Consider the following 16400-nt stretch of genomic DNA (forward strand, 5'->3'; position numbering starts at 1 on the left):
CTTTCGCTCTCGCACTCTCCTCAGAATACATCCTCTCCATCTCTCTCTAGATAGAGACATCCATCTCTCTCTAGATAAGTTCATCTTAACCCACCCCCCCCTCCCCAACACATCCACCAAAACAAACAAACAAGTAAGAAATATTATAACGAGAAAGGACAGTAGGCTCATTTAATGCTCTCAGATCCATAGACGACTTTATTGTTACATTACTGCAGGAAGAATGATCAAACAAGCACACACAATCCATACACTGAATTTACAGCACCCATCACCCCAACACAACAGGTGTTACAAAGTGCTTTACAGTAACCTTACCGTCATTTCAGTTATTAAGAGCCTCACATGACATAATATTTGTCACTATCAGCTATAAGCATTTAATGATTGTATTAGACACAAAAAAATGTATGAATGGAATGGTTATTACTTTATGCTATTTCTTTGTAATAATGGATTAATAGTTCAAAAAGGTATTACTAATATTATCAAAATGACTTTTGAATGTATTTTTCATTTTAAACTGAACAAATTGTTTTACCCAAAAATCTGTCTATCTATCATTCAATCAAAGAAAAGTAAATGCACTGTGAATTAGCGGTAAAAGAGTAACACAGCTGACTCCAGCATCTGTTTTGATGCACTCCAGCCTACATTGGTCCCATAGCCGTTCCAGGCAAAGGAGGTGAAATCCCCACATTGAAGAAGATTATCCTGAGGGAAAAACCCACCACCACCAATACAGTATGCATCAACCTCACCGCCTTTGGGTTTGACCCCAGAGCAGATGGCTGTTGCCGCCCGTTCATGGTTTATGGCTCTGAAACTGATGACGCCTCCCTCAGTCTCCCCTCTAGTGTTAGGGCCGTAGAACATTTCGGTGGACTTTTTATCCCTGTGGTCATATACTATTGGAATGGAGGGTCCATTGTTGGATGATGGCAGTCAGGTTCCAGTGGTATAAGGGCATGTTACTGGGAAAGTTCCACACCGAAATGTCTTCTGCTACGATGTCGTAGTAGCCTGCCTCCCACGTCTTCCTGTTGGCCAGCATGTCTTCCCCTTTTGGCCATTTGGCGTTGTTGCGCTTCTGGCAGGTCTAACTATCGCCAACCGTGCACTTCCCATAGAAGTTGTAATCGTGCATGCTTGCCACCAGAGTCCAGCTGCCGCGCGCTGTGGTCATGTCGCAAAAGGTCTGTGGTCAGGGAGTACAGACCATCCTCAGATGGACCATATACATTGGGGCAAAAAAGTATTTAGTCAGCCACCAATTGTGCAAGTTCTCCCACTTAAAAAGATGAGAGAGGCCTGTAATTTTCATCATAGGTACACTTCAACTATGACAGACAAAATGAGAAGAAAAGAAAATCCAGAAAATCACATTGTATGATTTTTTATGAATTTATTTGCAAATTATGGTGGAAAATAAGTCATGCCTGGACATGCACTGGCTTGAGCAGGGGAACCTTGCGTGCGCTGCAGGATTTTAATCCATGACGGCGTAGTGTGTTACTAATGGTTTTCTTTGAGACTGTGGTCCCAGCTCTCTTCAGGTCATTCACCAGGTCCTGCCGTGTAGTTCTGGGCTGATCCTTCACCTTCAACTTTTTGAACAAATCAAAAACTGAAAAATTGGGCGTGCAAAATTATTCAGCCCCTTTACTTTCAGTGCAGCAAACTCTCTCCAGAAGTTCAGTGAGGATCTCTGAATGATCCAATGTTGACCTAAATGACTAATGATGATAAATACAATCGACCTGTGTGTAATCAAGTCTCCGTATAAATGCACCTGCACTGTGATAGTCTCAGAGGTCCGTTAAAAGCGCAGAGAGCATCATGAAGAACAAGGAACACACCAGGCAGGTCCGAGATACTGTTGTGAAGAAGTTTAAAGCCGGATTTGGATACAAAAAGATTTCCCAAGCTTTAAACATCCCAAGGAGCACTGTGCAAGCGATAATATTGAAATGGAAGGAGTATCAGACCACTGCAAATCTACCAAGACCTGGCCGTCCCTCTAAACTTTCAGCTCATACAAGGAGAAGAATGACCAGAGATGCAGCCAAGAGGCCCATGATCACTCTGGATGAATTGCAGAGATCTACAGCTGAGGTGGGAGACTCTGTCCATATGACAACAATCAGTCGTATATTGCACAAATCTGGCCTTTATGGAAGAGTGGCAAGAAGAAAGACATTTCTTAAAGATATCCATAAAAAGTGTCGTTTAAAGTTTGCCACAAGCCACCTGGGAGACACACCAAACATGTGGAAGAAGGTGCTCTGGTCAGATGAAACCAAAATTGAACTTTTTGGCAACAATGCAAAACGTTATGTTTGGCGTAAAAGCAACACAGCTCATCACCCTGAACACACCATCCCCACTGTCAAACATGGTGGTGGCAGCATCATGGTTTGGGCCTGCTTTTCTTCAACCGGGACAGGGAAGATGGTTAAAATTGATGGGAAGATGGATGGAGCCAAATACAGGACCATTCTGGAAGAAAACCTGATGGAGTCTGCAAAAAGACCTGAGACTGGGACGGAGATTTGTCTTCCAACAAGACAATGATCCAAAACATAAAGCAAAATCTACAATGGAATGGTTCAAAAATAAACATATCCAGGTGTTAGAATGGCCAAGTCGAGAATCTGTGGAAAGAACTGAAAACTGCTGTTCACAAATGCTCTCCATCCAACCTCACTAAGCTCGAGCTGTTTTGCAAGGAGGAATGGGAAAAAATGTCAGTCTCTCGATGTGCAAAACTGATAGAGACATACCCCAAGCGACTTACAGCTGTAATCGCAGCAAAAGGTGGCGCTACAAAGTATTAACTTAAGGGGGCTGAATAATTTTGCACGCCCAATTTTTCCGTTTTTGATTTGTTAAAAAAGTTAGAAATATCCAATAAATGTCGTTCCACTTCATGATTGTGTCCCACTTGTTGTTGATTCTTCACAAAAAAATACAGTTTTATATCTTTATGTTTGAAGCCTGAAATGTGGCAAAAGGTCGCAATGTTCAAGGGGGCCGAATACTTTCGCAAGGCACTGTATATTATAGTGCTAAGCTATTCTTCATGTTTTGTGTTTATTGGAGTGAAGCTGAAAAAGTAAAATACACCTCCTCTAAAAACTCATTCTTGCCCTATCTCCCAACTTTCCACACTGCCAGTAAATTGCAAAGCATATGTGTTTTTAACAATGACACTTCTGGAAAATGAGCTCATGCCGAAAGGATCTTTGCACACCTTGTGTACAAAGCTGAAGAAATACCATGATGTGATCATTTAGGTGAACCTGATAAGGACAACTCATATTAAACCAGCACGTACTGTAGGCAGTAGACCATTTGTTTAAATTTCCCAACATGTATTATGGCAGCTAAAAAAAACATGTTGCTGACATTTAATTTTATGGTGCCACTAATTTGTAATTCATAAGTGTTCATACAAGTAGTTAATAAGGTCTTTATTATGTTTTTTTAAGATATATATTTGGCGTAAATTAAACATTTTATTTTCAAACATTATAAGTAATTTGTTACTGGCCAATTCTTAAGATTAACAGAACTAAGATTAACAGATCCCTAAGATTAACAGAACTGCGGGGAAATGGTGCCCGCCATGCTGTGGCGAAGGACACTGTCTACCGTTGTCCTAGCTAGCTAGCTACCGTTGTTGCCCTTGCCTCTTCTTTTGTGGGTTTATCGGCGGTTGGCATCCGATGTTATGGTGCATTACTGCCACCTACTGTACAGGAGCACCCCTGCCTGTGGACCGGAGTCCTAGCTTAAGAATGGACCAATAGAAGTACAAAGAGGGTTACTGCAGATGCAGGAGTGCCCACATGCAGGAACGCCCCAAATTGTGGGCCACAATTGCACCCTTCTCTTTGAATTCAACCGAATGCACTGTTGATGAGCTTGATGTGTAGAGGCTTCTCCATCACTGGGGACAGGGTAGAGGTAGCTCCTAGGAGAAGGTTGAGAAAGAAAATGGATGAAAGAAAGGAATGTGAGGGCAAGAATGATTCAGCGTCTCAGCTTCTTCTGACACTAATTAGCTCACTCCCACACGTCCTCTTCTCGGGTCCATCTTCTTCTCTTTCCTCCTCAGACAGTCCTGTTCACTTCAACCCACTTGGTGGTGTTCCTGTGATTATCTGTCTCAGCACTTAACATGAGCCTGTGATAGCAATCTCTCTATCTCTCTCTTTCTCATTGGAGTTATAATTGGAATTCTGGGCCACAGAAACTAATCAATTGGGAGTGAGGGAGGGAAAATGAGGGTGTGAGCACCAGACTGTGTCCTGGGGCTCTATGGGGTCTGTTTGTGAACAGAGCCCCAGGACCAGCTTGCTCGGAGGACAGTGCTAGTGGAATGGCGTCTCAGAGAGAAAAGTGTTAGACGGAATAATGTGTTCATAGAGTAGAAGGAGGGGGTTGCTGCTGGGAAAACTATGATCAAGAGAACATTGACAGCCCATCGTGCCTTTCTCCCTCATCCCGTTAACTCCCTCCCCTCCATCCTCTTCCTCCGTGGGCTTCATTCTCTCTCTTCCTCCCTCCCAACCTTGGCGAAACACATTCCCCACAGCATCGACGCATGCATTCACTGACACTGACATTGTATTTTGTTATGTGAAAGTAGCATAAGTATGGGTAAAGAGTTTACTATTTTGTTTAAAAGTTCAGAATATGTCTCTTGTGAAAAATGAGATGGGGTACATATATAATTCATTTTCTTACACATTTTTAATAATACCTGGGAATACCTTGCACAACACATACATTTAGATTATTTTAGAGTTGTAAAACTACAGGTAATTTACCCATGTTAGTGTAATTGTCTGTAGTTCTTGAAATTAGAGAAAATAAAAGGCCATCTAGAGAAAATATTGTAATTTATACATGAAAAACTCCCTCCTTGTCACGGCTGGCTGAAGGACTGGACCAAAGTGCAGCATGGTAAGCGTACATTTTCTCTTTATTCAAAAATGCTGCCGACAAAACGAAGAACAAAAACCAAACCGTGAAGCTTTGAGCTATGTGCCCTGAACAAAGACAAAGTTAACTTCCCACAAAAAAAAGGGTACCTAAGTATGGATCTCAATCAGAGACAACGATAGACAGCTGCCTCTGATTGAGAACCACACATAGAAATAGAAAATTATAGAACATAGAACATAGACTGCCCACCCAAATCACACCCTGACCAAACCAAAAGAGAGACATAAAATGCTCTCTACGGTCAGGGTGTGACACTCCTCATAAAAACAATCTGCTGGTTTTGTACGATATGCTATTTGCAGCTAGCGAACATCCTGATATTGCACAAGCTTTTTACCCAATGTACTTATCATAGAAACCTGTCCGTGCTTTACTTTGTGCAGAATGTGTTTCACCAAGGTAAAATTAGCCGTACCATTAGTTTGAAAGCCAATTACATGGTTTTATTCAAAAACCCTAGAGACAAACTATAAATTAACACTCTAGCTCAGCAGATGTACCCGGGAAGGAAATCCTACTTCATGGAGAGCTATGAGGACGCTACCAAAGCGCCATTTTCTTATTTAATCGTGGATTTAAAAGCAAATACTCCAGAACACCTGTCTTCTGTATATGTGTAGTCCTGAATATAAAACATCAGTCACTCTTTGATTCATCAAAAGTTCTTGTTCTCTACAGTTCAACATAAACAATATTTCACTCCACTCTAAAAATATACTTTTGGATTATAAACATGTATTTAAAAAATAGAAAAGGAATGTGTATCGTCATGTCGTATACATCGTAACCCGCAGGGGTTCACAGTTGTTCAAATGTTGCATATACATTTTTTAGTATCTCGATATTGTGTTATATTGTTTTCTAGAGTGTATGAAAAAGAATATATATGAATGCAGCTGCCACTTCATTAAAAACTTTAGATGCCTTTGACCCTAGGTCATTTTGTTATATAATGGGTGCATGTGGGGTTTGCTACCTCTGGAAGTTCCTTTGGTCTGTACAGAGTCGGCTAAATCCGCTCTTTGACCCTTACATGGGGAATAATCTCCAAACCGCTCTAAACATTGCTGTTTTTTGATGTCTCTAGTAGGTTAATCTCCAGACTGTTGAATGAAGCCTGTTACAACATTCTTACAAAACCTTTAAAGGGAGTTTGTGAAACCATTCAATCATGGATGTATGTATACATATTTAACAAGTATTGCTTGTTACCGAAGACTCCTGTTGTACTTTGAATCGCCACTCATCCCTGTTACATCTTGATGTGATGGCTCTCTATGTCTGTACATGTTTATAATCCACATAGTGTGAATATTGGTTTCCATAAAGTTATTAACCCTCTAAACCGGAATATGATATTATCTTTATGATCTTTCTTACCACTATTACTTTGGGGTTCTAATCTCCCTCTTCCAAAATCCCCATTGTGACCCCATCTCTGACATTCCTGATCCTTCCCATATACTGTATTTTAACCCTAAACCTCCCACAATAACTATTGTCTATTGTTAGTCTCAGTGACCTTACTGACAATATCAATGTTTTATACATATCGAAATACAATGTTGGAGACAGTTTTCATGTCTTTCATTATGGAGACATTTGTTTACTAGATTATATTTCTCATAAAAATACTGTTGTTTTATTTCTATATGGGTCCTGCATTGCCTTGGTCCCGTGTTCTCTTATGGGTCATTGCTTTAAATTACAGTATATCAATTAGGTTCTCAATTAGGTACTTAGAAGGTCTTGTGGTCCCAGCCCTCCCGTGTGTTCCCAGGTCCATATTTGGGAGCCCATATACATTCAGGATGTAAGGCTTGCTAGTTATGTCAAATGTTAGGAAGACCTGGTTGTTGTAACAAAAACAAAACATAAAAATGACATTTGACCCCATCTTTTCACATACTTTTTATATGGGTCTTTTTCAGTTAGCCTGTTTGGCTCCAGCCACTTGGAGGCTCGGTGCACGTACAAAGAAAAAGTACCCAATTCAACCATTGATGTATGCTAACTAAAATAATGGCAATGCATGTAGTCATGTATTAAGGTTTTCAATGTTTTCTTGGCGGAGTTTTTATGGTTTTGCATATGACTGTCGTAATAGGGAAGAGGATCAGATCACGCCTATTGGTATTCTTGATCAATTATTGATCCCCCAAAAAGACACACACCGGTTATGGGTTAATTCCATAGCTTTTTTCATTGCTTGGTAGTGTATTAGCCTGGTATGAGACACAATGAATAATACAATTTAAGTAAAGTTTAAATCAACAGTATTATCCTAAATTGAGAGATGAATAAAAAATGTGCTATCACATCAACCTCCAAAAATCTTTCAGAATGTACCTGTTTTCAGTATAGAATGACATGTATACATATTATATTACAACTTTTATGTGTTTTGTCTTAGTGATTGTTCTTTAGTAAATAGGAAACTCTACAGTGTGTTAGTCCGAGAAAAAGGAATTAGATAGTTGTTTTATGTTTGTGAAACCTTTAAATGTACACAATTAGCAGTGATATTGTACCTATCAAATTGCATGTTTGCATGTTTGAAATAGAGCTCCTTTAAAATGTTTCCATCACTGCCTGGTAAACACATTCTTGTAAGTTGTTGACGTTGACATTTTGAGTATGTCTCGCATGTAACATAATGATACTAAAAGATTCTGATAATAACGTTATATTACTTTTTATAATAATAGAAATCTGTCAACCAAATGTATTTCCTAAAACCCCTTTTTTGCATCTTCAATAGTTATAACCGTTAATGTCGGATGCCTCCAAATAAATTATTCCCGGTCTCAGCTGAGTATCCTATCCTATAATCAAATCACAGATTAGTTGAATCTGTGTTGGTATCTGGACAGTTAGTATGATTGACAGTGAAGGTGTACAGGTTCCCGAGGAATGGATGAGACTTAAGCAGGAATTCCTTTAACCATAACTGGGTATATTTACTGAGTCGTTCATCTGTGCTGCATAACATCGGAAACAGAATAACAAGTATAACGATCAAATTCAAAACCGGGATCCAATCAAATTCATAATCACAAAGATCAAATCAGAACAATCATTATTAACAATCATTATTAACATACTTAGGGAATTCCACATGTCGGTTCATTAAATCAAATCAAATCAAATGTATTTATATAGCCCTTCGTACATCCACTGATTTCTCAAAGTGCTGGACAGAAACCCAGCCTAAAACCCCAAACAGCAAGCAATGCAGGTGTAGAAGCACGGTGGCTAGGAAAAATTCCCTAGAAAGGCCAAAACCTAGGAAGAAACCTAGAGAGGAACCAGGCTATGTGGGGTGGCCAGTCCTCTCCTGGCTGTGCCGGGTGGAGATTATAACAGAACATGGCCAAGATGTTCAAATTTTCATAAATGACCAGCATGGTCAAATAATAATAATCACAAGCAGAACAGTTGAAACTGGAGCAGCAGCATGGCCAGGTGGACTGGGGACAGCAAGGAGTCATCATACCAGGTAGTCCTGAGGCATGGTCCTAGGGTTCAGGTCCTCCGAGAGAGAGAAAGAGAGAATTAGAGAGAGCATACTTAAATTCACACAGGACACTGGATAAGACAGGAGAAGTACTCCAGATATAACAAACTGAACCTAGCCCCCCGACACATAAACTACTGCAGCATAAACACTGGAGGCTGAGACAGGAGGGGTCAGGAGACACTGTGGCCCCATCCGATGATACCCCCGGACAGGGCCAAACAGGAAGGATATAACCCCACCCACTTTGCCAAAGCACAGCCCCCACATCACTAGAGGGGTATATTCAACCACCAATTTACCATCCTGAGACAAGGCCAAGTATAGCCCACAAAGATCTCCGCCATGGCACAACCCAAGGGGGGGCGCCAACCCAGACAGGAAGATCACATCAGTGACTCAACCCACTCAAGTGACGCACCCCTCCTAGGGACAGAATGAAAGAGCACCAGTAAGCCAGTGACTCAGCCCCTGTAATAGGGTTAGAGGCAGAGAATCCCAGTGGAAAGAGGGGAACCAGCCAGGCAGAGACAGCAAGAGAAAGAAAGAGAGTCAATACATATCATCCTTGAGTCATTTATGCTCGTCACTATTTACCATAATCATGAGAAGAATAATACATACAGTGATCTGTTATTCCGTCTATAATAACCAATAGTTTGATGTCGGAATCGTTCAGTTCCACAAACAATGCCATTTCATATTTCACACTTTCAAGTTTCTTCATGTGTACCTGTAATTTCATGACATATTAACCATATTTTGTCATAATTGGCCTGTGATAATCCGTAAAGTCTTGATCATTGCCCAAATCACATTACACATTATATTTGAAGCGTGCGCTCCAAGCCGCTCTCCGCGGTAATAACTATAAACCTATAACTGATGGCCCACTCTCCCGATCGCAACAGAAAGTTCAGATAAACGTTACCTGATTCGGTGAAGTTACGGGGATTCCTGAACGTACAGAACTTCTGGATTAGACGGGGTACAGAGGAGAAAGCAGGAAGATGTGGCTATAATATTTCCTCATTTTATGGGCTGAGATCCGTGGTACATTTCCACCGGACCTAATTATGGCATCCCCTGGCATCGCTGAGTATGAGGCCTCAAATTAAAGGACGTTTCCACCAATGTCCTTGGGCTTTTCTACAATAATATTCACCTATATTTATACAACATATATACACATTTTATCATAAAAAATACATACAATTGACAAAAAGATATATCGTAAAAACCGTTGCCTACCTGTTTTAGAATAATGTCCTCTCGTGGTGTAGGGGGTTCGATGTTGTTTATACATTTTATCATAAAAAATACATACAGTTGACATATAGATATCTCGTAAAATTCGGTGTCCTTGATTGCTCCTCTGAATCCTCATCCGTGACAGTTATAACAGCTAATGTTGGATGATCCATAGCAATTATCCCCTGGTGCAGTTGGCTTACTGTTGGATATCCTGCGGACGTTAGATATTATTAACATGTATTTATGCGATATATTTTTAAAAATGTAATTATAAGAATATGGGCATTTGACACATTACCTAAAATATTGTTGTCCCCAGTTTTAAAAAACCATATAACTCCTGTTTGATATTACAATAATATCAATAATATCCATACAATTCCCTGCCTCCAAATCTAATATATTATTTTCGCTAACTCACCTTCAGAAAGCTTCATTAGGATGTTCTGGGCTGCTGGCCTTGTCTGGAGTTGTGCTGTTGCGGTTCGTACAGAGGGGATCAGTTGTCACGCGCTCCGTGGTCGTGGCTCAAAGGAGAGATATTCTGTAATGATCTTACAGAGCGGGGGTGTCGTTTTTTCGGGCGTCATCCCGTATGCAAGAAATGGCCATATAGGACCTCTGAATGTTTAGAGACCCTAAAACCACAGGTGGTTGTCTCGACATATTCTGTCTTCCGGTATGTCCTTTTGATTTCCTACACCATCATCGGTAGCAGCTTGAGGGGTGTCCGATATACATTTATAGACCTGGGTGGGGGGTCGTTTGTATATGAGCTGATTAGAAATAACATATGTTTTAAACCGTAGGAGGTTGTCTAGACAGGATATATTCTGCCGGGGTTGTTGGACTTTTTAGCCCCCCACGTCCTTGGGGGTGAGATAAATACGTATTTGAAAGGCATGTGTGTTAATGAATCGAAAGTGCCTATTTGAAGAGACGCACACCCAATCCTAAACAGCCCCACACATCTTTTTGGTTTCAAACACCCCATGCAGAGACACACACCCCCCACCCCCTTTTGTTTTGAAACACACACATTCCCGCACACGCACACCCCGTGCACGCACACGTCTTTTCCGAAAGCCTTTTTCTCCGGGAAATGCATGATGATAGAGCTAAAAGACAGAGCCCCTTCGTTAAAGGTGAGATTCCTCTTTAAAACCATTTATTTAATTCATAAAATTGAATTAATCCAAAACAATTTTACTGCGCAATATTGAAACATGCACGTATGTTTTATTTATAAACATTGGTTGTACAACAGTTATACATCATTACCATACAGTACTACACTTTGAATAACCTTTCATGTTTATAACATACCGTTGTAGGAAAGACTATAAAATAATAAAAAAGTAAAGTATTCGTATAAAATAAGACATTGCATTTCTCTGCGAGAGAGAAAACGAGAGATTCCCCTTCGTTAAAGGCTTTAAAACCATTTTATTTCATTCATAATATTTAGTACAGACCTTTTAAAACATGCTATAATTATTTTTTATTTTTTTACTATTCCTTTATTACAGATAAAAAAGCCTGGTTAGCCCTGACAGCCATCCATTCCCAATTCCAACCCCTCGTCAAGACAGACTTCTTGCTCGCAGGATATCCCACACAAGCCCCAGCTCCGTACGTTTTCCAGGCACAATGTAGTTCACATCCAGACAGGCTTTGGAAAATACATACGAACTAATAGATTTTTTGTAGCATCTCTACTATGTATGTCATGTTACTGTGGTCTTTTTTTATGTCCATAAACGTATGTAGAGTGTACACTTTTGTTTCACAGTAGATTTGTTTAACACCCACAAGAAACACCTGATTTATCCCTGATTTATCCCACATCATCACAAAAAGCTAGAAAATGAATTGGTTTAAGTCATAAGTAAAGGCCTTTCAAAAAGAGGCTGTCATGATTGCTCTCCTTTGATCCCCTTCAGGGATTGCTAACTCTGGAAATTACTATGGTCTGCACAGAGTTAGGTAAATCCGCTCTTTGCCCCCCTTACATGGGGAATAAACACCTAGCAGCTCTAAACATTGATGTTTTTGGTGTTTCTAGGTTCATCTCTAGACTGCTGAATGAGGCCTGTTACCGCTTACTTACATAACCTTTAAAAGGAGTTTGTGAAGCCATTCAGTCCTGGATGTATGTAAAAACATATTTAACACGTATTGCTTGTTACAGAAGACTACTGTTGTACATTGAATATCCATTCATCTCTGTTACACCTTGATGTGTTGGCTCTCTATGTCTGTACATAGTGTGACATGTGGTTTCCCTAAAGTTATTACCCCCTAAACCTGAATCTGAAATTAACTTTATGATCTTTCTTACCACTATTACTTTAGGGTTCTAATCTACCTCTTTCAAAATCCCTACGGTGTACATGCACAGAGCATCCATAGGCTGGAGCCACCTGGAAGCTCGGTGCATGTGCAAGTAAAGAGAACTAAATAGAAAACTCAACAGTGTGTTAGGCCGAGAAACATTATTCAGATGGTTGTTTTATTGTTGTTGAAAGCTTGAAATGTACACAATGAGAAGGGTCATTGTTTCAAACACCCCCGCAGAGACATACACCCACACACACACACACACACACACACACAATCCCCCTGCCCGGACATTCCTGCTTCATAGACAGCAACCCTAAGGGCAATTAAATAGGTGGGGTGTGGGGCCATCCTCTTTGAAATGTTCAACACCCCCCCCCCCCCCCAATTCAACCAGGTCCCTACACATCAATCATCATGACAACTTCAAAGGAATAGATGCAATATAGATATAAAATAACACACCCTCTAGGAGCAGGTCATTAGCACACTGACCAGTGAGTAATGTTCAATTCAATAACTTCAGGCAGAGGAAGGGAGATTGAGATATGTATATAAATATTCCTATGATGTTTTGGATCATTTCCATTTTAGTCATATTATTTCATGTCAATGGTCAGGAAACAAAAAAGCCAAGTCTACATTCAATAGTAAATATGGACCTGTATTGGATCTGGCCTCAAACTTGCTAATTGGTACAGTAGGTTGATTACTGTAGAGCTCAATCTGAGTCATTTCTGACCTCTGACTGATCTCCACAGACCTGGAGGAACAGAGACGACAGCAGCACTTCAGAGCTCAGGCTAGTGATGTAGTGGCTTGAGAACAGTTCTTAAACAATAATGTGTGTTCTATATAACACATTTCTTTCCAAAATAGAAAGCATGTAAAACACAATAAATATCATATGTTTTTGAGCTCACCGTTGTCAGTTCTGTGAAACAACACTATTTTATTATATTTTTCACAGGAAGCTTTTTAATCTTTTTTGCTTGGTGCCGGCACTGGTGGTACTGGGCTGGTGACACACAGCTCAGGGAGAGTGCGGGGAACAGGCACATGACGTACTGGACTGTGGAGGCGCACTGAAGGTCTGGAGTGTAGAGCTGACACATGCAGGGCGCTGGCACAGGACGCACTGGGCTGTGCAGACTCACCGGAGACACAGTACGCAGAGACGGCGCAGGATATCCTGGTCCAAGGAGGTATATTGGAGACCAGGAGCGCTGAGCCGGCACCCTCCTTCCTAGCTGGATGCCCATTCTAGCCCGGCCAATACGAGGAGCTGGAATTAGAGCGCACCCTGCTAGAATGGCGCACTGGAGACACCGTGCGCTATACCGCATAACACGGTGCCTGACCCGTAACACGCTCCCCACACTAAGCACGAGGAGTAGGCTCAGATCTCCGACCTGACTCATGCAATCTCCTCGTGTGCCCCCGCCCATTTTTTTTTATTGGGGGTTTCGCTTGGGCTTCCGTGCTAGCCGTATACCTTCATATCGTAGCCGTTCCTCTATTCTCCGGTATTTTTCCTCGTAGTATTGCCGTTCCGCTTTTGCTGCCTCTATCAAAATATAATTTGATGAATCATGCGTGACTCCATCATTTGTAACAAGTTTCAATGCACATCTTTTGGTAGCATTTCTATGTTGAAGATTGAAAAAGAATTTGGGACATTTTTCCCCATATTCCAACCAGTTCACTTTATTTTTATAATATATCACACTAAATCTTTCTTTAACAAGTTCCTCAATTTTTGTTTTTTTTCCTCTAACCTATTCTGTGCCTCTATGGTACGGTTTCTATTGCTATCTGTCTGTACTGTTAGTCCTTCAATTTCATTTGTTAATATGGACTCTTTTGATCTAAATTGCTTTTGTTTTATAGATGAGTACTGAATTGCATTGCCTCTAAAGGCACATTTAAAAGTGTCCCATACAATAAGGGGATCTGCTGTACCTCTGTTATGTCGGAAAAAGTCAGTTATAAATTATTCTGTCCTAGATAAACAAGTTATCATCCAGTAGGCTTTGATCAAATTTCCAATATCCTTGCCCAAGTGGAAATTCTGAAAGAGTAATATATATGCCAATTACGTGATGATCCAACCGCATTTTGTCCCTTATTAACACTTTTCTAACTTTTGGTGCCAGAGAGAATGACATAAGAAAGTAATCAAGACGACTAGCTTGATTAAGCCTCCACCATGTACAGTGGGGAGAACAAGTATTTGATACACTGCCAATTTTACAGTTTTTCCTACTTACAAAGCATGTAGGGGTCTGTCATTTTTATCATAGGTACACTTCAACTGTGAGAGAAGGAATCTAAAACTAAAATCCAGAAAATCACATTGTATGATTTTTAAGTAATTAATTTGCATTTTATTGCATGACATAAGTATTTGATACATCAGAAAAGCAGAACTTAATATTTGGTACAGAAACATTTGTTTGCAATTACAGAGATCATACGTTACCTGTAGTTCTTGACCAGGTTTGCACCCACTGCAGCAGGGATTTTGGCCCACTCCTCCATACAGACCTTCTCCAGATCCTTCAGGTTTCGGGGCTGTCGCTGGGCAATACGGACTTTCAGCTCCCTCCAAAGATGTTCTATTGGGTTCAGGTCTGGAGACTGGCTAGGCCACTCCAGGACCTTGAGATGCTTCTTACGGAGCCACTCCTTAGTTGCCCTGGCTGTGTGTTTTGGGTCGTTGTCATGCTGGAAGACCCAGCCACGACCAATCTTCAATGCTCTTACTGAGGGAAGGAGGTTGTTGGCCAAGACCTCGCAATACATGGCCCCATCCATCCTCCCCATAATACGGTGCAGTCGTCCTGTCCCCTTTGCAGAAAAGCATCCCCAAAAAATGATGTTTCCACCTCCATGCTTCACGGTTGGGATGGTGTTCTTGGGGTTGTACTCATCCTTCTTCTTCCTCCAAACACGGTGAGTGGAGTTTAGACCAAAAAGCTCTATTTTTGTCTCATCAGACCACATGACCATCTCTCATTCCTCCTCTGGATCATCCAGATGGTCATTGGCAAACTTCAGACGGGCCTGGACATGCGTTGGCTTGAGCAGGGGGACCTTGCATGCGCTGCAGGATTTTAACCCATGAATACGTAGTGCGTTACTAAAATGGTTTTCTTTGAGACTGTGGTCCCAGCTCTCTTCAGGTCATTGACCAGGTCCTGCCGTGTAGTTCTGTGCTGATCCCTCACCTTCCTCATGATCATTGATGCCCCACAAGGTGAGATCTTGCATGGAGCCACAGACCGAAGGTGATTGACCGTCATCTTGAACTTCTTCCATTTTCTAATAATTGCACCAACAGTTGTTGCCTTCTCACCAAGCTGCTTGCCTATTGTCCTGTTGCTCATCATAGCCTTGTGCAGGTCTACAATTTTATCCCTGATGTCCTTACACAGCTCTCTGGTCTTGGCCATTGTGGAGAGGTTGGAGTCTGTTTGATTGAGTGTGTGGACAGGTGTTTTTTATACAGGTAACGAGTTCAAATAGGTGCAGTTAATACAGGTAATGAGTGGAGAACAGGAGGGCTTCTTAAAGAAAAACTAAACAGGTCTGTGAGAGCCGGAATTCTTACTGGTTGGTAGGTGATCAAATACTTATGTCATGCAATAAAATGCAAATTAATTACTTAAAAATCATACAATGTGATTTCTGGATGTTTGTTTTAGATTCCGTCTCTCACAGTTGAAGTGTACCTATGATAAAAAATTACAGACCTCTACATGCTTTGTAAGTAGGAAACCTGCAAAATCGCAGTGTATCAAATACTTGTTCTCCCCACTGTATATCTCACTAGCTCAGGGTATTTAAGCCTCCATATGTCCACTAATTCCAATATATCCATGACATTCATGAATTTCCTTATTATTTTTCCTTATTAAGTGCCTTAGTTTGTAGTGTGATTTCATTTACGGTCCATAGAGGTATTTAAAACCATATTAAAATCTTACACCATAATAATAGAGTCTAGTGTTGCTTGTAGAGTTGATACATTCTTATATATATTTTCAAAGACGCTTGGATCATAATTATTTGGACCGTATAGGTTAATAAGGCATATCTGTTTATTGTCCAATAAGATATTTAAAATAATCCATCTACCTTGATGATCTGTTTGGGCAATATCCACATTTGGATCAAAATGACTGTTCGTTATCATTCCTGTTCAAATTACCATCAACCCTTTTGAATTTCTTTGCCCGTGAATTTCTTTGCCCAGGAAATATATCTCCCCCCC

The 16400-nt window shown here is 40.7% G+C and overlaps 1 pseudogene; it reads right to left on the bottom strand.

Annotated features, from left to right (window-relative positions):
* Window positions 1-594: 594 nt before the first annotated feature.
* On the bottom strand, window positions 595-15579 carry LOC115128792 (intelectin-like; annotated as a pseudogene).
* Between the last annotated feature and the right edge of the window lie 821 nt (window positions 15580-16400).

This window comes from Oncorhynchus nerka, linkage group LG4 (assembly GCF_034236695.1).
Source record: "Oncorhynchus nerka isolate Pitt River linkage group LG4, Oner_Uvic_2.0, whole genome shotgun sequence".
In the NCBI taxonomy this organism is placed as follows: Eukaryota; Metazoa; Chordata; class Actinopteri; order Salmoniformes; family Salmonidae; genus Oncorhynchus; species Oncorhynchus nerka.